Genomic DNA, 24,252 nt, shown 5'->3' on the forward strand with positions numbered 1-24,252 from the left:
GAGCTTATATATTGTGATCACTGGTTCATAATCGTTCAAATGGCTTTGAGCACTATGGGACATAACATCTAAAGTCATCAGTCACCTAGAACTTTGAACTACTTAAACCTAACTAACCTAATGACATAACACACATCCGTGCCCGAGGCAGGATTCGAGCTTGCGACCGTAGCGGTCGAGCGGCACCAGACTGAAGCGCCTAGAACCGCTTGGCCACACCGCCCGGCTTGTCGCTGCTTGCGTCTATCTCGCAGTTGGAAGAAACGTTTATTTACGATGGTTACATTAAAGACACTGAAAATCACATTTCAATTGTCTTTCAAATTTGCGACTTGTTTTAAAGTTGTTTCATGTCAATCGTTTTAACTTGTGACATATTAATACACACACATGGCATCATTTTACTTGATCCCTTATAAATCGCAGTGTTCTGTGTATCTGATTTTCGACAGGGTACAGAGATAACCATTTTGTCCTTCGCATTGAGGGGTTATTGGAACTTTAACGATTTTGACAGTTGTCTTACATGTGAAGATCCGCTTGTAACACTAAAATACATTAAGTCATATTAAACAGCATTTATTGTTGACATCTTGGATATTCGGGAATCCAGCCGGATGTTCACGTCGTTCTCGCACGATATTTCAACAGCGTGCCTTGCTGTCTTCTTCAGGTGCTACCTGAAACTGGTCAACAGATCCCCGGGAAAGCGTAAAGAATTACATCAGAAGACTCTACGGGGAATGTCAACAGAAAACCGTGAAGAATTACAGCATTTTTTGTTGCTTTCATTTCTCATAAGTGCAAATATTTCACCTATTTTCTCGTCAGTCCAAAGCTATTGCAATATTATAAAACAACTTTTGCAGAAACTGTTGAAATCAATTTCGTAAATGCAAGCAGGCACGCTGGATATGTCAGCGACCTTGCATTGCGTGAAATCAGAGACGTACACTATACGGTAACAGCACCTCTGGGCGACACTACAGAGCGAGGCGGAAGTTGAAGTTAATGGTGAAAGGGGTTGGTATCTGTGTGACTGCGAGATATGTGCACGCAAAGGATGTACGTCGTACGTGGGTTGTAAATATATGTCTTTTGTATGTGAACAGTATACAGCGTGTGTGAAACTTTAATTCTATCTCCATGTTAATTATTTACCTATGTCAATATTACCGTTGGCATTATCAATTTCCAATCATCGTTACAATGGATAACAAATGTAAGGGAGAAATAACCCGATAAAAAGTATTCCATTGAAAAGGTCAGTTTTACTGGCTTACTGAAATTAAGCCTGCTGAATTAATTCCGTATTACAACTATAGTAATTTCCTATTACAGAAAAGGAGTTCACTGAGTAAAAATGTCTTCAGTTCTGGCAAATTACAATTACTTCTATTATTCGACTCACGCATATTATTTAATTCTGTGTATTTCAAAATTTTATATACTGATTTTGCCTTTCCTATTTTCGGCGTGGCCTTTGAACTTGCTGCTAACTGTGTCGCCATTTACACTTAGCAATTATGCCCTTTGCTAATGAAGTTCAACTGTTTCAAACAAAGTGGTTAGTTAAAAGTTAACGACAGTGAACATTATTGGGAGGCTACGCTTCTTAATCATTAACGCGTCACATGAGGCAATAAATCAATCAATTTGAATTCAAATGATTCTAAAGTATTGAATGTAATAGTAACTTACTACACAAAATTTGTGATAGCTTGCAGAGTACAATTTCTTTACTACTGGGGACAATGTTTGTTAAATTTAGGCCGGCCGGAGTGGCCGACCGGTTCTAGGCGCTACAGTCTGGAACTGCGCGACCGCTACGGTCGCAGGTTCGAATTCTGCCTTGGGTACGGATGTGTCTGATGTCCTTAGATTAGTTACGTTTAAGTAGTTCTAAGTTCTAGGGGACTGATGACCTCAGCAGTTAAGTCCCATGGTGCTCAGAGCCATTTGAACCATTTTGTAAAATTTAGTCATTAATTTTCCACTAAATTAGAGTTTCATAATTTGTAACAAATTCGGCTAAATAATCAGCTTTAATCTTTGTAATAACACATGTTCGTATCCGATCGTTGTTAGGGCAGCTTATTTCATTGTCATAGTAACGATCAGTTGTACACTTTTCTACATTCTTTTGGTTTGCCTACATCGAAATTGATGTCTCACCCGATGATTAGGTACATATAATAACGATTGACTACTCCTGTATCGAATGGTGTATGGAGGTTATATTACCCTTGACTGTTTTATAGGAGAGCATGTTTCCAGGCTCGATAGAGACTTCACTATTAATTTATCCTAATGGTAGAACAATTAATTTCGTCACACTCTCTATCTGTGAACGTTTATCATTATTTTGCGATTTATATAGATTTTATCTTCTTTCATTCTCTTCCATGTTGGAACTCTATGTGACTCGTGTTTACAGAGCACTGATATTACCTGTGTTACTGTGATTTAATTGCGTTTGAGAGCACTCTACATGAACTTACACTCAGAGATTCTATCAAAATAATTTATCCTTGCCAGTCTTTTTCCTGTTTATATGTGTTTCTGTTCAAATGATTTTATGCAGACTTACATTGAGCAGTTAGCACGCGATCATTGAAACACAAATGTGCTAGTTGTCATCAGCAGTATCAGAAATAGCAGCTTTTATGTGTTGTAATCGTGAGCTACTATAACGGACTGGGTGCACATGTCCACAGCACTGCATAGGGTTGTAAGGCATTATGCTCTACCCGATTTTCAAAAATGTTGATAAGCCTGTTACGATTATTCCTGTTCATGTAAATTAAGTTTCCTTTTGCTATATTATGCTATATTAAAAACCGTTTCGCAACGAAGTTACCGGTTTGATTCAGGGGACTAATATAGTATATCGGAATGCATACCTTCTATTTCAAGGAGAATCCCGAGTTATTTCCAAAGGTAATTTGTTTTAAAAAAACCTTGGCAAAAATTTTACAATCTCATATGTTAATCTTTTCCTTTCTGGAGTCTAATCTCTTTTGCAATTGAAAGGTGTTTGCCTGTCATTCTCGTCTTTATTTCTACTGTTGTCATTTCCAATTTGGACTGTTCTACATAGTAGCAGCTGCATATCTGGTTCCATCAATTATAACATACTGTTGTCTCCCTTTACTCCCGTCTATAACTTTAGGAATTCTGACTTTATCAGAATATTTACACAAATCGCTTATCTTCGGGGACTGTATACCTTCATATGCTGCAATATTTACTTGTATTTACTTTCATCGCGATCTTGGGCGATTTGTGGGTAGCTGTATCCAGTGTAAGCCCGATGTGGGACCGCGAAAAGGCCTCCTACAGTCGGTTGGGGAGCAGCATCGTCTTGACCGCATTTTCATCGTTTATATCGGACCACAACCCCATACCAATAGGGGAAATAGGTACATATATGTAGCTGTCGACGCCTTTTCCTGCGTTACGTGGCCCCAACCTACCCGAGGACTTAACATCTGTGGTCATCAGTCCCCTAGAACTACTTAAACCTGTCTAACCTAAGGACATAACATACATCCATGCCCGAGGCAGGATTCGAACCTGCGACCTTAGTGGTCGCGCGGTTCGAGACTTTAGTGCCTAGATCCGCTCGGCCACCAAGACCGGTAACCCACCCAAGTCATAACGACTGAAATTGTGGTACAGCACCTGTCCAGATCGTTTCGGAGTTTGGTCCTCCGAAGAGTTTGGTGAGTGATAATGCTCCCGCATTATTGTCTAGGATCTTCAAAGGTTTCTGTTTTACTAACGGGATTTAGCATATAAGTAACACTTCCTATTATCCCATGGCTTCCTTCGCGCAGCGCGTCAGCCGCAGTCTTAAGGCCGCTCTCTGTGTATACCATTCCAGCACACCTACTCGATGGGACAATACATTGCCTTGCCTCAATCAGGCGTTTAATTCTGCCAGACACTAGTGCACTGGCATTGTAGCTAGTCGATTGATGTTTTCTCGCATTGCCAACTCCCCTCTCTCTAATTTGTGGGAGATTAGTGACATTCTCCCACTTCAGGTCACCGCTGTTAGATTTCGATAGAATTGGCAAACATAACAAGGGTGTTGCCCACTAACGTGAAACAGCTCGGTACAATAAGGGTAGATGCTTCTTTCAGGGGTGGATTGGCGATGTGGTGTTTGTGAGGGATGTCGCCAGTAACACAGGGTTCGGTCTTAAGGGGAAACATAGGCTACGATTCCGAGGTTCTTGCCGGATCGTGAAGATTCTGGGTCCCGTCAATCAAGGATCTCGTAACTGGTCGTAAATCTCGAGTCCACCTGAGTCAGCTTAAGCTCAGGGACCGGGGCACCTCCTAGTCTAATCCACCGTTTTCTTGTCGGCCCCCGTGTTCATCTTTGTGGTGTGGAGGTTTAGCTGGTGCGCTGCCGGCTCCAGTCTACATCGATTGTCATTCTGATCGTTGTGAGTCTTTCTTCGATGCCTGCCTGTCTTCTTCGCATCTTTGGCGGATGGCTGTTTAACTGAGGCACGAGCGGTCTGCTGGGGGCTTGCATTCGTATATCAGCTGCTTGAGCGACAGTGACGTGTGGCGCCGTGGACGTATGCAGCGTGGCGAGTGGCCGAGTCGGTACGACGCCGGAGCGTGGGCAGCTGCTGCGGCTCGTTTAGCCTTTGGAATGCAGATGCAGATCCACTGCTGACGGTAATTGGGATTTCCTTGCGATCTGAAGGACAGATTTCCTTCGCGTCTGTTACATGTTACTCAATGTGAGTGAACTGGAGTCGTCGAATTATTCCTTGGTGGGTCCTGTTCATGTTAATTGAATACCCGAGTACACTGAAAACTATCTTGATTGTTTCAGTTACTTGTGTATTTGGTCTGGCCGCCTGATATGTTGACGGCATTTAAGGGAGTTCTAGTTACGCCCAACAGAAAGACATGAGGCCGTGCTTAATGTGTAGCCATCGGTCATATCAAGTAGTGCGTAAGTCTGTGACTGTCGTTCGAGAGCGGGACGAAATAATTTTCCCTATTTCCTTTTTCTGTGTTATTATTTTATTTGTTTGTTGTAGAGAACTGGCTAATCAAATTTTAAGAGCCGTTACTGGGCAAATGGTCACGTAGGTTGATTTCTTCTTGGGTTCATTTTGTGCAGTGTATAATTAAAGGTTTATTATAACCAGTTGGGCAGATATGTTTTGTGTGTCTGATGCACCAGAATGTTGTCTGTCGCTGATGTGTTTATGTTTCAGATAATTGGCAGTGGTCGACGCGAGCAAACTCCGATTGTGGTATCACGGTGGAAGAGGGAAATTTAAGGACCTGTATCGGTGTCTATGGTTACGTTGTTAGTGTCCTGCAATTCCATCTTGCCGGTGGAGCGATGTGGTATTCCGGAAGCTTAATTGTAGCTCAAAGTTGAGTATAGTTCTATTTCACCTTCTGGTCCGTGAATCTCCTGTATCTGTTTGAACCTTTCGGTCTGCTCGCTTCCATCACTAATTTTCTACGTAAAATTGAAACGGCCTATTTTAAGACTATTTAATATGCTATTATTATAGTCTGCAGATCAAATGTACGTGAACCTCGTACCTGTAAGTAATACTAAAGAGAAGGCTAGATGAGTGTATTAATCTGATAATACTTTTGATTTGTTAGAATTGCTTAAGATCATTCCACGGAGGATGGCTTAGTTGTTGGAAGTAGTTTCTGAATTTGATATGATTTATGTGAAAGCCGGTTTCTGTGTAATCATGAAGCATGTTTAAAAGGTTTCTGTGCTACAGTTATGTCGGTTAAATTTGGTTAATGGTGGGTTTATGAATATTGTTTTAATTAGTGAAAATTGATTGAGTAAAATTTGGAAGATCTGTGTCTATCGGACTTAAATGCATTAGTGTTTTAATCTGAGTCCTGTTGGTGGTTGTTACAGTTAATTTCATTAATAGCATATCTTTGTAATAAGGAAGTGTATGCAACTACAAACTGGTTATGTGTTTAATTTCGGTGTGTCGAAAGGAATATCACGTCATAGTTTTCCTTCAGACTTTATCACACACGGCGGCACTTGTGACCATTGCTGATACTTAAGATATTGAAATCAAGGCCTCTAATGCAGCAAGCCTGTCACAAAAAACCCTCCATTCCTTCAATTCACTAAAATTATTTGGCTGTCAGATTTTGCTTTCGCTTACAGTATAGAGTCGAATTAAGTTTTACCACATTTGAATGGACCAAGGAAAAGTTACTGACGACTGAAATGCACATTCCACACAGAAAGCTGACAGGCTCTGTTTTCGAGTTAAGAGCTGAATTGGCCCTTTATTTAGTATGGAGATCAGAAAATGGGAGAAAATGCTTCGCTTACGGTGTCAGTGCCTAATGGAGCTAGGTGCGGTATCCTTCCTCAACAGACCAAGCTGAAGACCCCCTTTCAGATCCTTCGGTCGTTCTGTATCATATCCACACACAGTAGTGAGGCTACACCTTCTGCCTACATCTCTCGCGAAAAACCTACTCTCATGTCTCTTCCACCACATTTCTGCATAGCTATCCTTCGCAGTATATCTAAGAGAAATGTGGGGCATTTGTAGCGTAGCTGTACTGGTGTCATGCACATAGCAAATGCGCATTTGCATTTGCTTTATCATTGGATATTTTATTTTTCTGATCCTGCTTCCTATATTTTTAATATTATATTATTCTTGTAACTTGATTACTTTATTATTTATCTATTCAGAACTGTATTTATAGAATTATGTAGCAACTACTTCAAAGAATTTGTAATTGTCAAAAAGAGGTTACAATCTCACCTTGGTTAAGCAAATAGTTTGTATATCTTTGGACTGGATCACCTCCTGTGACATGGAGATGTAATGTAGATTCACACATGAGTGCACATTTTAGGACAGTTCGTAGTGTCGTGCGTCCCTGTAAATGTGTAGATGTTTTCCGTTGCATTCAAGGCATGAAGCGGTCTTAGGGCACACAAAACTGGATGCAGGGAAATGACGTGGGCGTGGGAGCAGATCCTTCGCTCACGTAGATCGCATGGCCTGCTGAGATTTTTTGTCGTTTTTCTTATTTTATCGAATTTTTATGTTGTACCAGAACTGCAACAACTGCTAAGTTTTTCTCGCTAATGAAGGCCATTTAAGCATGGCCTTTTCTGAATGTACTTCTGACCAAAAAGCGATTCTGGTAGCTGAACTCCTAAATTCTTGTTAATCATGACTTTTTCGTTCTTGTGGAGATTTTTCCATAGCAATTTTCATCCCCTAACAAATATTTCTTTGTACCTAACCGAGAAGTGAAACACCAAGTTTCATAAATTTAGCTTCACACTTTTTTAATGTAGGACAATATTTTCTTAAAAGTTTTCATCCCATTTGGCACTCCTTTAGAGGTTGAATTTCCAGAAACAGTGAAATACGTTTCTTTTGTTTTTTTTTCTGGCCGAGAAGTCAAATACCATTCATCATCCAGAACGAGATTTTCATTCCGCAGCAAAGTGGGCACTGATATAAAACTTCCTGGTAGATTAAAACTGTGTGCCGGACGGAGACTCGAACTCGGGACCTTTGCGATTCGCAGGCTAGTGCTCTAACTACTTTTTTATTGTTTTCAAAATGTCTGGGTACTATCATGACACTTTGGAAGGCCATAGTCAAGTCATCATGTACTATAAGCTGCAAATGAGAAAAAAATTAATTATAACAGGATAGTAAATAGAAGGAGAAACGGAAAAATATCGAGAAGGCAGCCGACAAACTACTCACGAGATATGTATCAACAAATATTTTATACAGTTTTTAGTAAATTTTTATTATATATATATAATAAAAATTTACTAAAAACCGTATATAGTTTGCAATGGAATATAAAAGTAGAAGGAAAAACGAAACTAGATGACATTCGAAATAGCAAACTAAGAAAAATCCCTATTTGATCGCTAGGATTGCATACCCTCATGTGTATCTATACTTCATCCACACACATTTTACAATGGAACTGGAGCGATGCTGAGTCAAAATACAAAACAAAACTAACAGGGAAATCAGGAGAAGACAACCCGAAGCAATCAGATGGTAACATACATAACAAAGAAAAACACTTAGGAGAAAAATTAAATTAACCAACGCCTTGCCAACGGAAAACAAGATCCAACATGTTGGACAAGAGGTCTAGATATCGACGCATTATCAAGCATGTCCAATAGGCTGTGATCATCTACTGCATGAAGTTCATGTGATCTTCCGCCTCGCCTTCTACAACATAGTGAACGAGGTGTCTCAGCAATCACATAACGGTATGGGTTTTCGAGCGTGGAAAGAAAGCAGAATCTGGGTGCAATATTTTGTCCGTAGTGTATGCAGTCTCAGAATACCGAGTAAGGAGGGCCAATTGTATCCTGATCCAAGACCAGTTTGCCATATGACCTTCACAAGTAGAGCGATGTCGCATCGTATCTGGGGACTTGCAATGACTACATAAACCCGTGTCACTAAGCCCAATACGGAAGAGTCGCTCGTTCGTTGGCATCAAGTTATTTGCTTCCTTATATCACGAGGACGCCACGCCAATCCGGATAATCGGAAGACTGATATTTAACCAAACTAATGTCCAGGTTCTTTGCGGCGATTCTCATCAATGAGGTTCGGACAAGTGACTGCTTCCCAACGACTCTATAGGAATATCATTGTGAGGACAGCTCTCCATAAGATGTCAGCCCCTAAATAGTTCACCGCAAGACAGAAGTTACGGATGTGTTTGAACTTGTAATTTATGCGACCAATATCAATAGGGGGTTCAAGACTAGCAGGACGGACACAGAGAAATAAATGAAACGTGAATGTGTGAGTTTCTTGAGTCATTGTCAAAATAGTACGACGCACATAAGCATTTGCGACTACCTTCATGTATCACTCAGGTCCAGCCGCCCAAAGGAGCGATGCTTCGTTATCACCTCATACCGTAACCGAAATATATGTCTTTTCCATAAGAAACGATCAGACAATTGTAATTTCTTCGCCATCATCCAGGGAAGCGTATAAACTTGAACCACGTAATAAGATTTGCGCAAAACTTATTCCAGTATTCATACAATCTGGAGCAGAGTATGAGAACACCTTGGATGCTCTAGTATTGCGCCCTGAATTTTTTGCGTAGCTGAATTTCAGATGAGCTTCGGCAGTTTGAGTGGACAACGATCAACGACGATACCGAGAGATGTATGCCGATCCACCGCAGTAACCCATGGAATAAACGAGTCACCAAAACCTCGCAAGGGAAGAAACTTGCATTTACCTTCATCAAGTTTGAATTAAATTGAATTCCGACAAAAATCATCGATTACTGCCTTCAGTCGAGGTATCTGTGCAGAACTGCGAAGTAGAACCATCACGTCATCCGCGTATGCACGAACAGCTACAGTCCCACCGGGACAACACAAACAAAGTCATTGACAGCGGGCTTCCTTGAGGCACTCCCCTACGGGTATTGATTGGGGCCATTAAAAAGTACCGAAACCGAAATACCCGTAAACAGATTTGAGAGCACTCACCGTGTGTCAACAGCAAAGCCAACTTCCTCCAAAATTCGAAGCAGAAAGTCATGATTAACACGATCAAATGCCCTATCGAAGTCCTGAAAAGCAAGGGCACAAGTGACAGACGCTACGGCAGCTAACGAAACTACGTCACGACACTCGACTATGGGGATAAGAATGGTACGACCAGGTACGCAGCTTTGATGTTTTGCAACAATCGTCTCCATCAGAGCTGACATCGTAGTATTAGCTGCCCTCGCCAAAGTCTTATAACCAAAGTTTAACAAAGTAAGTGCGCCAAAGCTACCAGAGGCAGCCGGTCCAGTACGTTTCGGGATTAAAACAACATTCCCCACTTCGAACTAGGTCGGCATTACTCTTATTTTGGAATACTTCAGTCAAAAGAGAGATAAAAGTAACACCTAGCAACGGCCAAAGGCGCAAGTAAAATTCCTAGGAAAAGCCATCTAGTCCCGGGGACTTTTGAGAAGGCGATCCCACACTAAGTTTGTACATTTCCTCAGGCTGAAAGGCAGCTAAGAGCGTTGCGTTATGTTCAGATGTAATTGTCGTATCCAAGATGCTGAGAAGTGGGTCGTAAAAAGTTTCAGTGGAATCGTCGATGTCGTAGTTGTGGCTCTGAGCACTATGGGACATAACATCTGAGGTCACCAGTCCCCTAGAACATAGAACTACTTAAACCTAACTAACTTAAGGACATCACACATATCCACGCCCGAGACAGGATTCGAACCTGCAACCGTAGCAGTCGCGCGGTTCCGGACTGCGTGCCTAGACCCGCTCGGCCACAGCGACCGGCGATATCATAGTTGTCTGCATAGTACTGGTGCAAGATACGCACTATATTAGCTTGCGCCATTAGGACACGTGCATCATCTGTCGTAAGAGAATGAACACAAGCGCCTCGGCAGCGGGTCTGATGACGAAGCAAATGATATTAGGAAGTGAGTTCTTCCGTTACCAATGAAAGCGGCTTCGATCGAATTTTCAACCGTTCAGTTTGTAATCTTTTCAAGGTCAACAAATTTGCCTTTACACTCCTAATATCCGCAATTCGCAGTGGGGTATCATCCGAAGGAGCATAAAGTTCACGCGGGGTGGAATAGTAATATTCGTAAGTTCTCCGAAAGTCTCGCGCTTTGGCAGCACAGAAGAGTATCAAAGTTTGGATGAGGCTCGGTTTTGCTAGCTGCGTCTACCATTTAAGGGTAGAAGAGTATTTCCCAGTGGACCTTAGAGTACGCTCCCACACGACTCGCATCACGTCATCGGGTGTGGGGTCAGCTAGGTGAACGACGTTTAACATCCACGAAGGGCGAAACAATTTGACTGGTTGCCGTTGAAGGAAGCTGGGATGACTTAAACATTAAGAATACTATCGCTAAGGCCGTCTGATAAACAAAACCTATCTAATCTACTACTAGAAGTCACAGTAAGGTAAGTAAATTTAGCTAACGTCGGGTATTTACATATCCAGACGTCTTTTAAGCTTAAGGAGCGGACCAATTCATGTAATTCACGAGAGAAATTATAATTTGGGGACTGATTAGCAGGACGCAATAGACAGTTAAAATCACCACCCAACAGAATACCCGGAGGACTCTTAAGCAACAGATAAACATTATCCTCTTTATGAAAATGCGAACGATGCACTGTGCGACCAGTGCCAGAAGCGGCATATAAAAGAACCAAGGTAAGATTTAAAAGTTGACGACCTATACCCCTGCCAGAATCCACCATTTCCACCTTAGCAATAGGAATGCCTTCACGAAAGAAGAAGGGGATCCCCGTAGAATGTTTGGGTGCTACATTAAAGATCATACGAAAACCAGGTAAGGATAAATTAATAAATAATACCTCCTGTAAGAAGACTATGTCCGCACATGAATGAGAAATGAACTGATGCAGCGAAGCCAATCGCAATTCTGCTTCCACACGATTAACATTTACGGAAAGGAACGTGTAGGCTCGGGTCATTGATCACATCTGTACAGGGATTTGCGGAAGGTATTGAGCAGAATTAGGTAGACAGCTGAGCGTGTAGGTCCATTACGGAGTCTACAGATGAATCAGACATCGGGGGACTAGAACCCCAAAAAACACAACCTTTTTTCTTAGATTTATTACAAGCCACCGCTCGGTCAGGTTTTGTACGCTGTTTCTGTCGGCTACGTAGCATTGCGTCCCCTGCAGACATAGTTATGGGAGGGATTTAGGCATAGCCTCCTGCCCCTCGGAACAAGGGTCACGAACTGCAGCTCCAGTCACTAAGGCGAAAGCATACTTTAATAATAAGAATACAAAAGGGTGATACTTGGTCGATAAGTTTATTCTCCTCAGGAATTCGGGAAACCGTCGGCGTCTCAGGACGAACCAGCAGGAGGACACTGCGTTGTCTCAGACTGTGACGGAGGGCACACAAACTAAATGGGAGAGGTGGGGGGGGGGGGGCGACTACGCTCCTTCTCCACACACAGGCTGCTCAGGAGGAGTCACTTCGCGACCAAGAGTGGTGCTGGAGAAAACTTCTGCGCCACTCACAGTACCACGGATGGGAGGTACCGTAGCATCGAGAGGAGCAGGGAATTCATTCAAGCGCAACTTGCACACACGGCTGTAGTCTCAGAGAGCTACTACACTACTGGCCATTAAAACTGCTACACCACGAAGATGGCGTGCTACAGACGCGAAATTTAACCGACAGGAAGAAGATGCTGTGATATGCAAATGATTAGCTTTTCAGAGCATTCACACAAGGTTGGCGCCGGTGGCGACACCTACAACGTGCTGACATGAGGAAAGTTTGCAACCGATTTCTCATACACAAACAGCAGTTGACCGGCCTTGCCTGGTGAAACGTTGTTGTGATGCCTCGTGTAAGAAGGACAAATGCCTACCATCACGTTTCCGACTTTTATATAGGTCGGATTGCAGCCTATCGCGATTGCGCTTCATCGTATCGCGACATTGCTGCTCGCGTTGGTTGAGATCCAATGACTGTTAGCAGAATATGGAATCGGTGGGTTCAGGAGGGTAATACGAAACGCCGTGCTGGATCCCAGCGGACTCGTATCACTAGCAGGCGAGATGACAGACATCTTACCCGCATGGCTGTAACGGATCGTGCAACCACGTCTCGATCCCCGAGTCAACAGATCGGGACGTCTGCAAGACAAGAACCATCTGTACGAAGAGTTCGACGACGTTTGCAGCAGCATGGAGACCATGGCTGCGGTTACCTTTCACTCTGAATCACAGACAGGAGCGCCTGCGATGGTGTACTCAACGACGAACCTGGATGCACGAATGGGAAAATGTCATTTTTTCGGATGAATCCAGGTTCTGTTTACAGCATCACGATGGTCGCATCCGTGTTTGGCGACATCGCGGTTAACGCACTTTGGAAGAGTCTATCCGTCATCGCCATACTGGCTCATCACCCGGCGTGATGCTATGTGGTGCCATTGGTTACACCGTAACATAATCATAGCTAACACTTGGTTCCAGAGTCATGAAAGAAGGTTGTATACATGGAAGAAGCCTGGAGATACTGAAAGGTTTCAGATAGATTATATAATGGTAAGACAGAGATTTAGGAACCAAGTTTTAAATTGTATGACATTTTCAGCTTAAGATGTGGACTCTGAAAGCAGTTTATTGGTTATGAACTGTGGATTAAAACTTAAAAAACTGCAATAACTTGGGAATTTAAGGAGATAGGACCTGGAATAACTGACAGAACCAGAGGTTGTAGAGAGTTTCAGGGAGAGCATTAGGGAACGATTGACAAAAATGGGGAAAGAAATACTGTAGAAGAAGAATGAATAGCTTTGACAGATGAAATAGTGAAGGCAGCAGAGGATAAAGTAGGTAAAAAGATGAGGGCCAGTAGAAACCCTTGGGTAACAGAAGATATACGGAATTTAATTGATTAAAGGAGAAAATATAAAAATGCAATAAATGAAGCAGGCAAAAAGGAATACAAACGTCTAAAAAATGAGATCGACAGGAAGTGCAGAATGGCTAAGCAGGGTTGGCTTGAGGACAAATGTAGGGATGTACAGTCATATATCACAAGGGGTAAGTTAGATACTGTCTACAGGAAAATTAAAGAGACCTTTGGAGAAAAGAGAACCACTTGTATGAATATCAAGAGCCCAATGGATACCCAGCTCTAAGCAAAGAAGTAAAAGCAGAAAGGTGAAAGGAGTAAATAGAGGTTCTATACACGGGTGATGTACTGGAGGACAATATTATGGAAATGGAAGAGGCTGTAGATGAAGATGAAATGGGATACTGCGGGAACAGTCTGACAGAGCGCTGAAAGACCTAAGTCGAAACAAGGCCCCAGGAGTACAGAACATTTCATTAGAACTACTGATAGCCTTGGTAGAGCCAGCTCTGACAAAACTCGACCATCTTGTGCGATGAGACAGTCGAAGTACCCTCAGACTTCTAGAAGAATATAATAATTCCAATCCCAAAGAAAGCAGGCGTGAAAATTACCGAACCATCTGTTTAATTAGTCACGGCTGCAAAATACGAACACGAATTCTTTAATGACGAAAGGAGAAACTGGTAGAAGCCAACCTCGGGGAAGGTCAGTTTGAATTCCGTAGAAATGTTGGAGCACGTGAGGCAGTACTGACCCTACGACTCATGTTAGAAGATAGATTAAGGAAAGGCAAACCTACGTTTCTAGCATTTTTAGACTTAGAGAACGCTTTTGACAAATTTGCCTGGAATATCCTCTTTCAAATTCTGAAGGTGGCAGGGGTAAAATACAGGGAGCGTAAGCCTATTTAACATTTGTATAGACACCAGATATGGCAGTTACAAGAATGAAGGGGCAAGAAAGGGAAGCATTGCTTGGGAAGGGAGTGAGACAGGGTTGTTGCCTGTCACTGATGTTATTCAATCTGTATATAGAGCAAGCAGTAAAGGAAATAAAAGTAAAATTCTTAGTAGGAATTAAAATCCATGGAGGGGAAATAAAAACTTTGAGGTTCGTCGATGAGACTGTAATTCTGTCTGAGACAGCAAAGGACCTGGAAGTACAGTTGAACGGAATAGACAGTATCTTGAATGGAGGAGATAAATGAACACCAAGAAAAGCAAAACGAGGATAATGGAAAGTAATATAATTAAATCGGGAGATGCTGAAGGTAATAGATTAGGAAATGAGACACTTAAAACAGTAAATGAGTTTTGCTATTTGAACTGATGATGGTCGAAGTAGAGAGGATATAAAATGTAGACTGACAATGGCAAGGAAAACATCTTTGAAGAAGAGAAGTTTGTTAACAATGAGCATAGATTTAAGTGTCAGGAAGCCATTTCGTAAAGTATTTGTATGTAGTGTAGCCACGTATAGAAGTGAAACGTGGGTGATAAATAGTTTAGACAAGAAAAGAATAGATGCTTTCGAAATGTGATGCTACAGAAGAATGCTGAAGATTAGATGGTCAGGTCAAATAACTAATGGAGAGGTACTGAATAGAATTGCATGGAAGAGAAATTTGTGGCATAACTTAACTATAAGAAGGGATCGGTTGGTAGGACACTTTCTGAGGCATCAAGGGATCATCGATTTAGTATTGGAGGGCAGCGTGGAGGGTAAAAATCGTAGAGGGACACCAAAAGATGAATACACTAAGCAGATTCAGAAGGATGTAGTTTGCAGTACGTATTGGGAGATGAAGAAGCTTGCACAGAATAGAGTAACATGGAGAGCTGCGTCTAACCAGACTCTTGACGGAAGACTACAACGACAACAACAGCAATGAATGCAATGTGTAGTACGATTTTTATTTGACGGAACAAATCCTTTGCGGTTTCTGTGCTAAATCGATGCTATGATTCATTCGAGTACACCTTTCACGCCTGGCAGCCGCTGACTGAAACAATATTTTCATGAAAAATCAAATCTCCTTTTTCACCGTCTTAGGGAATTGGTTTCTACATAGATGTAGGTTTTAAAATACTGTAGTAGTCCTTTAATAATAATATATTAAAAAAAACACTTTCACCCAATGTTTCATTTCCATAGGGCTAAATTTCCAAAAATTCTGAAACAAGTATTTCTTTATTTCTGATGAGAAATCAAATACCAGTTTTGGTTGCCTTAATAGCGACATTTTTTAAAAAAGACCTTTCATCCCCGGTTTCATTCCCTTATAGTTGGAATTTCGAAAAATATCTATTTTAACGTTGCCATCTGTGTAGGACCCTCAGCTTCTTCAAGTTTCAAGTTTCCGTCCTTAGCGGTTTGGGCTGGTCTGTGATGAGTCAATAAGCCAGTGAGTCAGGACTTTGCCTTTTATGTTCAGAGATTTCGATCGGAACGCACAGTACGGTCTGTGAATTCACAATATGTATGAATCAAAGTTCTTCCTGACATAAATTAACATTTAAGGAATAAATGACATTGTACCAAGGTCTGATAAGTGGTCTGCTCTTAGTGTGAAACATTTCAATTAGTGTGTGCTTATTGTGCACAGCACTGGCTATAAAATTTAAAATGTATGTGTAATGTAAGAATAGGAGACTTTTTTTTAAAAAATCACCAGTCCTCTGACTGGTTTGATGCAACTCGCCACGATTTCCTCGCTTTTGCCAGCCTTTTCATCTCAGTACGTACTGCAAATTACTCTATGCTGAATGAACATTTCTCACCACTGTCCACACATTGTTTGTTTTATATTTTGTAGTTTGTCGCTTAGCACTTGTTTCAGATATTAATATATGATGAGAGGCACTAAACGTGCTTCATAGTAACATTAAATGTATGTTTGTACGTTTCCTTTTCGACAACGCTTCCATTCTCTTCGCATTTACGTGTGTTACACACTACTAAAAGTACTTCAGCAATACGTTACTTCCCCATTTCATGAACGTTTTCGTCTTTCAATAGACATAAATGGATATTTTCAGTGTTGTTTAGTGTTAACGTGTTATTTACGTGTTTTCACAAAATTAATGTCGACTTTGTGTTCTTTAGTGAAATGAGTCGGTAATTCACATCTGATGTGCAGAATCCCCCATAATGCAACACGCTTCACACAGCCAGGAAAGAGTAGGTGGGTTTCCTCGATGGAACGTTTATAATGCATGAAAACTTGAAATCTGGTAGGTTCGCATTGGTTTCTGGGATGTAGTCTTAGTGCAACGTTCAAACGAAAATGTGGGAACATGGTCAACTTTTTTGATGAATAAAGGCTATTGCTCCAGGTAAAGTTTGTGAAATATTTCTTGAAATGTAGGGCAGCCTTTTTAGTACCTTTTTTTTTATTTTTTCTGAGACTATGTACAGTAGAAATCATGCTCACTCCATTAGAAATGCACTTGGTTTCCTGGACATATTAATACTTTTTATTTGATTTACTTTTAATTTTAAAGGTTTTTGAATTTTTAGTGAACATATGATTTTACTTGGAATTACTATTAAGGGAAATGTGTTTCATTACACATCCTGAGGTGATAATGACATCATTAACAACATGGAAGAGGTAGCGATTAATACAGAAATTGTGAATAATTAGTAAGTGGCTGCTCAAACTAAAAGTTTGGCGACATCAATAAGACACCAAAACTTAAGAATTACAAGCAGGGAAACGCAACACAAACGGCGAAAAAATTTTAGTAAATCAAGAACCAGTCGACAAATTTAATTCTTAAGAACGGGTACCGATTAGACACGGGCAATTTGAAATGCTGATAATAATGAATGCATGGAGTAGTACGATTTTTATTGGACGGAACAAATCCTTTGCGATTTCTGTGCTAAATCCATGCTATGATTCATCCAAGTACATATTTCACGCCTGGCAGCCTTTGATTGATAGGCGTGATGCACCCACATATCATCAAAATTGTCATCCTCCCAATATCATAATTTTTGCCAGCAAATTGTCAGAATATAAATTAAATATTTTAAATGCATGACCCATTCATAAACTTAAAAAAGAATTGTTATTTGTGATAGGGATCACTAGGTTTCTAAAACTTGTTTTTCTATTGGTACAGAAACATTGTTCCCCACAGAATTATTTTGAAACGTTGTCACCTTTCTACTACTTTCGAGAGATCTCTTCGTAACTGAATTTAAAAGGGTTAAAGTATTAATTTAAATTCATGATGATACTTATCGTGTGCCGTATAATCTGTCCAAGGTGGGACTCTTTCCTTCAGGGGGCAACTGTTCTACCGACTAACGTATCTGAAAACTACTCACAACGCACCTACACAACATCACTTCCCAAACCGCCTCCTCCTCTGCCATCCATACTTCACGGAATTCCTGCTACATTATTGTCAGGCTAACACTCGTTGGGATCCTTTGCAACTGACCGAGGTGGCTTAACGTTACTGAACTGGACTTATATTCGGGAGGACGGCGGTTCAGATTGATATCCGCCCATACAGGTATACGTTTCACACGGTTTCCCTCAGAAGCATAAAGTAAATGACGGAAAGGTTACATTGGGAAGGTTACCACCGAATTCGTTCTACATGTTGTTCAATGTGAGCTTATATTCTGTCTCCAGTTATTTCTCCGTGGAAGGAGATATAACAGTAATCTTCACTCTTTCCTTTCCCTCTTCCTTGAAAGTGTGAAACTGTTTCCCACTGCGGTTCAACATTATCGGATTGAACTATTGGGGTTAAGTAGAAATGAAAACGTTCATTCGTTTGTGAAAAATCATTGAGATATTTTCAAATATTTCCATCTACATCTACATCTACATAATTCTACTTAAGGGACTGACAGAGATCTCTTCGTAACACTTTAACACTATTTCTGTGCCGTTCGACTCTCAAACTGTACGCGAGAAAAACGAACACATACATACTTCCGTTCGAGCTTTGATTTCCCTTATTTCACTGTCATTGTCATTCATTTTTATGAAGGCAGACGTCAAGAAAATATTTTCACTTTCTGGAGAGAAAGCTGGAGATTGTAATATCGTGACAATATCTCGGCACCACAATAATCGTCTTTTTTGTAATGACTGCCACCCGAAATCGCTTATCATACCCGTAACACTCTGTACCCTGTTTCGCAGTAATACAAAGCGAGCTACCATTCTTTCAAGTTTTTGGGTATCCTCCATCAATCCTATCTGCGACCTGATACCAAGGAAGGCAGGATTGGGTTGCGATTGTGGACGGTGTGTAAAGAATTACTGTTGGTTAGTTTATTTTTCAATCACGTACACTTTATTTGGAAACAACAACAAATAATAGGTGACAATAAATTAATAAGTGTTCCACAGCTACATCCATTAATGACAACAAATTCAAACTGTTTCTCGGATGAAGGCCCAATAGATATAATTTAAAACTGTTTCACGGCTCAAGGCCTGAATGTCAATCTTAAGAAACAGTTAAACTGCTTCATCCAGCAACTATAGCCACTATTTTTAAAAGAACAGTCATCAAAATATCACTGCTAGAATACAATTGTCTAATTAAAATATTAAGAGAAGTAGCACCCACGGTTGGAGGCCTTAATAACAACAAATTCAAACTATTTCTCAGCTGGAGCCCCCTATAGTAATAATTTAAAAACTGTTTCACGGCTGAAGGCCTGAATAGCAATCTTTTAAGAACTAGTTAACTTCTTGAATTTGCAATTACAATTATTAAAATATTTTTAGAGAGAAATCATCAACATCTCACTGCTAGAATACAATTAATTATTACAATTCTAAGACAAGTAACACTCACGTCTGAAGGCCTTAATGACAACAAATTAAACTATTTCTCGGCTTAAGGCCCAGGTACTAATAATTTAAAAACTGTTTCAGGGCTGAAGGCCTGAACAGCAATCTTCTAAGAAGCAGTTAACTTATTCAAACTTGAAATTACAGTCAGTAACATAAATGTAAAAAAATAATCATTACATTTGACCAAACCAAGAGGAAGGGGGGGGGGGCAGAGGATGCTCCAAGGGTCGACCTGGGAAAGTCCCTCAAAACTTCGCAATCGATGAGACAGGCAGCCAAGAGTTGCATTCACTACACAAGATGGTAACTCAGACTAGTGGCAGTTCAAACGCATGACCAATAATCATTTGCCGAATCTACCTACCGTCTGATGACCAATGCAACGACGGAATAACTCACCCAAGCCGGAACCGGCGGTAAGCACTACGTCTTCAGACTTCGGTGTCTACGACATCTGGCAGCAGAAAGGAACCACTACTACCAGAGTAGGAAACAAAAAACATCACCCGGCCCACAAATCAAGGAAGCTCTCGAAGTACACGCATTACCGGACAGCAGTGGCAAGGCGAGGAAAAGTACACTACCATAACATATGCTAAGCTCCATGGCAGTAACTGGGGCATTAGCGGCCATTGGGTAGGAAAAAAACCACTGGTTGAACTTCACAAATAATAACATACAGAATGCAACATTTAATAACAAGAAGTGGAGGAAGGCCAATTCGGTTCGCCTTCCCCAAACGCTCCACTCGCTGCCGTTCGCCTCGGCGACACTGCGAACAGCAACGCACAAGCAAATGATGAGATCTCACAATGGTTGAGGTTTCACTACTTGTATTAAGGCCCACTCACCTTAAACTCCCTTGGTCCGGTTGACAAAGAGGTTGCACCCCTCGCGACTGCAGCCCTTCCATCCGGCAGTGCATGAGTGACGCCAGTGGTCGCGGGGTGTCTGCGCGCTGCGCTGACCTGGCAGCTCTTCCGTCTCCAACCGAACTGCTGACTCACACGACCCTGAAACATCACAACGTCGCCCCAAAGATTGTACCACCGTTACTACATATCGACAACCGCCGCTGCTGCCACCAGCAGACAGACAATGCTTACAAAAGAGTAGCGCCAAGGAACACAAGAAGATGATGACAAACGTAACTATACCAAGTAAATGATGCCGACCTTGCAACGCCATCAACACGAGCCGCAGCATGGATCACTGTCTAATATGGATCCCATACCACACAGCAATACTCCGCCAGCAGACGGACAAGTTTGGTGTGGGCAGTCTCTTTAGAAGACCTGTTTGCATGTTCTAAGTGATCTGCCTGCATAAGAGTCTTTGGTTCGCCTTCCCCACAACATTATCTATGTGATCGTTCCTTATTAAGTCATTTGTAATTCTTATCCTCTGGTATTTAACTGGACAGACAACCTTTAGGTCACTGTGATGTACCGTGTATCCAAAATTTAATGGCTTCCTTTTAGTACTTACATGGATGACCTAACACTTCTCATTATATAGGGTCAGTCGCCACTTTTCGCACCATACACATATTTTGCTTAAATCTTTCTGCAGTTTATTTTGGCCTTTTGATGGCTTTGGTTGACAGTGAATAACACCATCATCTGCAAACAATCTAAAATAGGTGCTCAGACTGCCTCCTAAATCGTTTATATGGAGTAGTAACAACAGAGAGCGTAGTGAACGCCAGATACCATATTTCCCCCTTAAGGCTGCTTCGATGGAACTGTGCATGCTGGTCAACCCTGTGCAGATCTGTTCATCACTGTATAATTTTTGTATCAATTAGAACCTCCTCATTTACTCGATCCTTCCTCTCCCCCTACTATTTTTGCACACCACGCTTGCTACCATTACCAAACGACGATTCCCTGACGCCTCAGTATCAGGCATACCCACTGATGTCGCCGTCTGGCCAGGTTGTGCCATAAGTTTCTTTCTTGTCCGTTGGATTCACAACTACCACATTAGTCATTTAATCTCACCACCTAATCTTCAGTATTCCTATGTAGCACTACATTTCAAAATATTCTTTTCTCTTCTTTACTGCAATGCATACTGTCCTTATTTCACTTACGTACACGGCTAGACACTAGGATCTTCATGAAAGATTTCCTACATTTTAAAGCGTTCGAAAGATAAATAAATGGCAATTTGACGAACTAAGAAGAGTTGGGAAGGGAGTGAGACAGGGTTGTAGCCTCTCCCCGATGTTATTCGATCTGTATTTGAGCAAGCAATAAAGGAAACAAAAGAAAAATTCATAGTAGGTATTAAACTCCATTGAGAAGAAATAAAAATTTTGTGGTTCGCCGATGACATTGTAATTCTGTCAGAGACGGCAAAAGACTTGGAAGAGCAGTCGAACGGAATGGGCAGTGTCTTGAAAGGAGGATATAACATGAACATCAACAAAAACAAAACGAGGATAATGGAATGTAGCCGAATTAAGTCAGATGATGCTGAGGGAATTAGATTAGGAAATGAGACAAAATAGTAAAGGAGTTTTGCTATTTGGGGGGAGAGGATATAAAATGTAGACTGGCTATGGCAGGGAAAGCGTTTCTGAAGAAGAGAAATTTGTTAACATCGCGTATAGATTTAAGTGTCAGGAAGTCATTTCTAAGAGTATTTGTATGGAGTGTAGCCATGTATGGAAGTGAAACTTGGACAAGAAGAGAATTTAAGCTTTCGTAATGTGGTGCTACAGAAGAATGCTGAATATTAGATGAGTCGATGACATAACTAATGAGGAGGTATTGAATAGGATTGGGAAGAAGAGGAGTTTGTGGCACAACTTGACTAGAAGAATGGATCGACTGGTAGGACATGTTCTGAGGCATCAAGGGATTACCAATTTAGGATTGAAGGATTGCGTGAAGGGTAAAAATCGTAGAGGGAGACCAGGAGATGAATACACCAAGCAGATACAGAAGGATGTAGGTTGCAGTAGGTACTGGGGAGATGAAGAAGCTTGCACAGGATAGAGTAGCATGGAGAGATGCATCAAACCAATCTCATGACTGAAGACCACAACAAGGAGATATCATAGAAAAGGGAAAAAGTTTCTGTTGTTTTGAAAGGCGAGGGACGTTCAATGAGAACGCAACACTTTATTTTGTGAAAGCAGGTTGGCTTTTGTTCAGCATTCCAATACGCCATATTATTCCCTACTCTTTCAGCTACAAATCTCTAGTTTTCAGAAATTGTGCTTGGAATGCACCTCTGGTACAGCCGCTATTTTGAAGGCTGTGTGTAGCCTCACCTTCTATTGAAACTTCAAGAAAATGTAAGGGCAGAAACACAGTTTGCATTTTTCCAACCGCAAGTGGACGAGACAAAGACGTGTTCAAAAATGGTTCAAATCGCTCTGAGCACTATGGGACTTAAAAGTTGAGGTCATTAGTCCCCTAGAACTTAGAACTACTTAAACCTAACTGACCTAAGGACGACACACACATCCACGCCCGAGGCCGGATTCGAACCTGCGACCGTAGCTGTCGAGCGTTTCCATACTGAAGCGCCTAGAATCGCTCGGCCACTCTGGCCGGAAAAAAAGTGTTTCATTACCTCTTGTTCGCCCTTTGTACTCTGAAAATTATGTACACATCTGAACTTAATCCAAGCAAATGACTTTCAGCATGCAGTGCATTAAACAATTTGCGAGAAAAAAAGACATGAGAAAATTTAGGATTTCTCTGGGAGATAGTAGAATTAAGTTCAGAACACTAGATAGTGTCGTGGTTGTGAACTTAGCAGTCCATATTTAGTACAGCATTGTTGTAAGCAGTAAATACCGTTGGGAGTATATGTATCGGTAATTAAATACGAGAACTGTAAGAGCCCTGAAGAAGTTTCTGCACTTTGTCTGTTTACCAGTTCTAAACAATAAATTTCCGTCACACTCCTGAAGAATATATTTTTTTTTTATCTTAGCAGCATTACTACAGAAGACTATTGTAGAACTGAATGACATTATACAAAGAAAAAACGTTCATCTAATGAAAAAGTCTACAAAATTGCCATGAAAGGGGCTACTGACATACATCCACATCCGTTACCCTATGTCTAAAATTTCACGATAAATGCATTATGAATTATTTAAGAACATGTGAAACTAATTTGTCCCTAGACGAAACAGATTATTATTATAATCATTTACTTGAAAGGCTCAAACATTTCTAAGCTTTTGACGTCTGTCAGAGAGCCCTTCATTAGCTTCTACGAAGCACAGCAGTAAGTTTATTCTCCCAGCGTTAATACTGACACGGAGAAAGACATTCTACCAAAGAGAACGTAATTTGTGAAATTAGGTTATTACTCATAGAAAAGAATTCTAAACTTGAAAGTAAGCGCAGAGAGAAAGAAAGAAATTTATATATATAAATCTGAGGAACGGTTAGCAAAAGAAACGCGGCCGGCGGCAATATATTCATAGTGGTGGCGCCGGCTATTGTCCTTTGCTGCTGGCTGCAAAACATTTTCGCTCGCCAGCCAACACAATTGTTGGGGTGGCCCTCTCAGGAGGGAAGGGAAGGGAAGGGGCGGAATAGGCTTTGAATGGCCACTTTGCATAATTCACGCCATTTGCAGGGCGCTTTCAGGCGCCGGTCTGCCAGCCAGCCCGCTCCGGGTGTAGGGTGCTGGTGGTGGTGGCCTGTGGGTGTGGGGAGGGGGGAGGGGAGGAGTGCGAGATGGGGGAGGGGGGAGAAAGGTGTGTCGTGGCGCTCGCTCAACGTACTCTCACTTTCAGCCCGCCTAACCGGTCACCAGCGATTAAGAGTCCGTACACACAGAGGGTTAGCTGCCAACGTAATTGTAGGGCGTAGGGTGAACCATGTTGACATAGCGAACCGAGAAGTTACGCCAGTGAAACTGTACTAAGACCAACATCAGCGGTGGTGTATGCCCATCTCTCAGTGGCGCTTTTGATGTTGTTGT

The sequence above is a fragment of the Schistocerca gregaria genome, chromosome 6 (genome assembly GCF_023897955.1).
Source record: "Schistocerca gregaria isolate iqSchGreg1 chromosome 6, iqSchGreg1.2, whole genome shotgun sequence".
NCBI classification, from domain to species: Eukaryota; Metazoa; Arthropoda; class Insecta; order Orthoptera; family Acrididae; genus Schistocerca; species Schistocerca gregaria.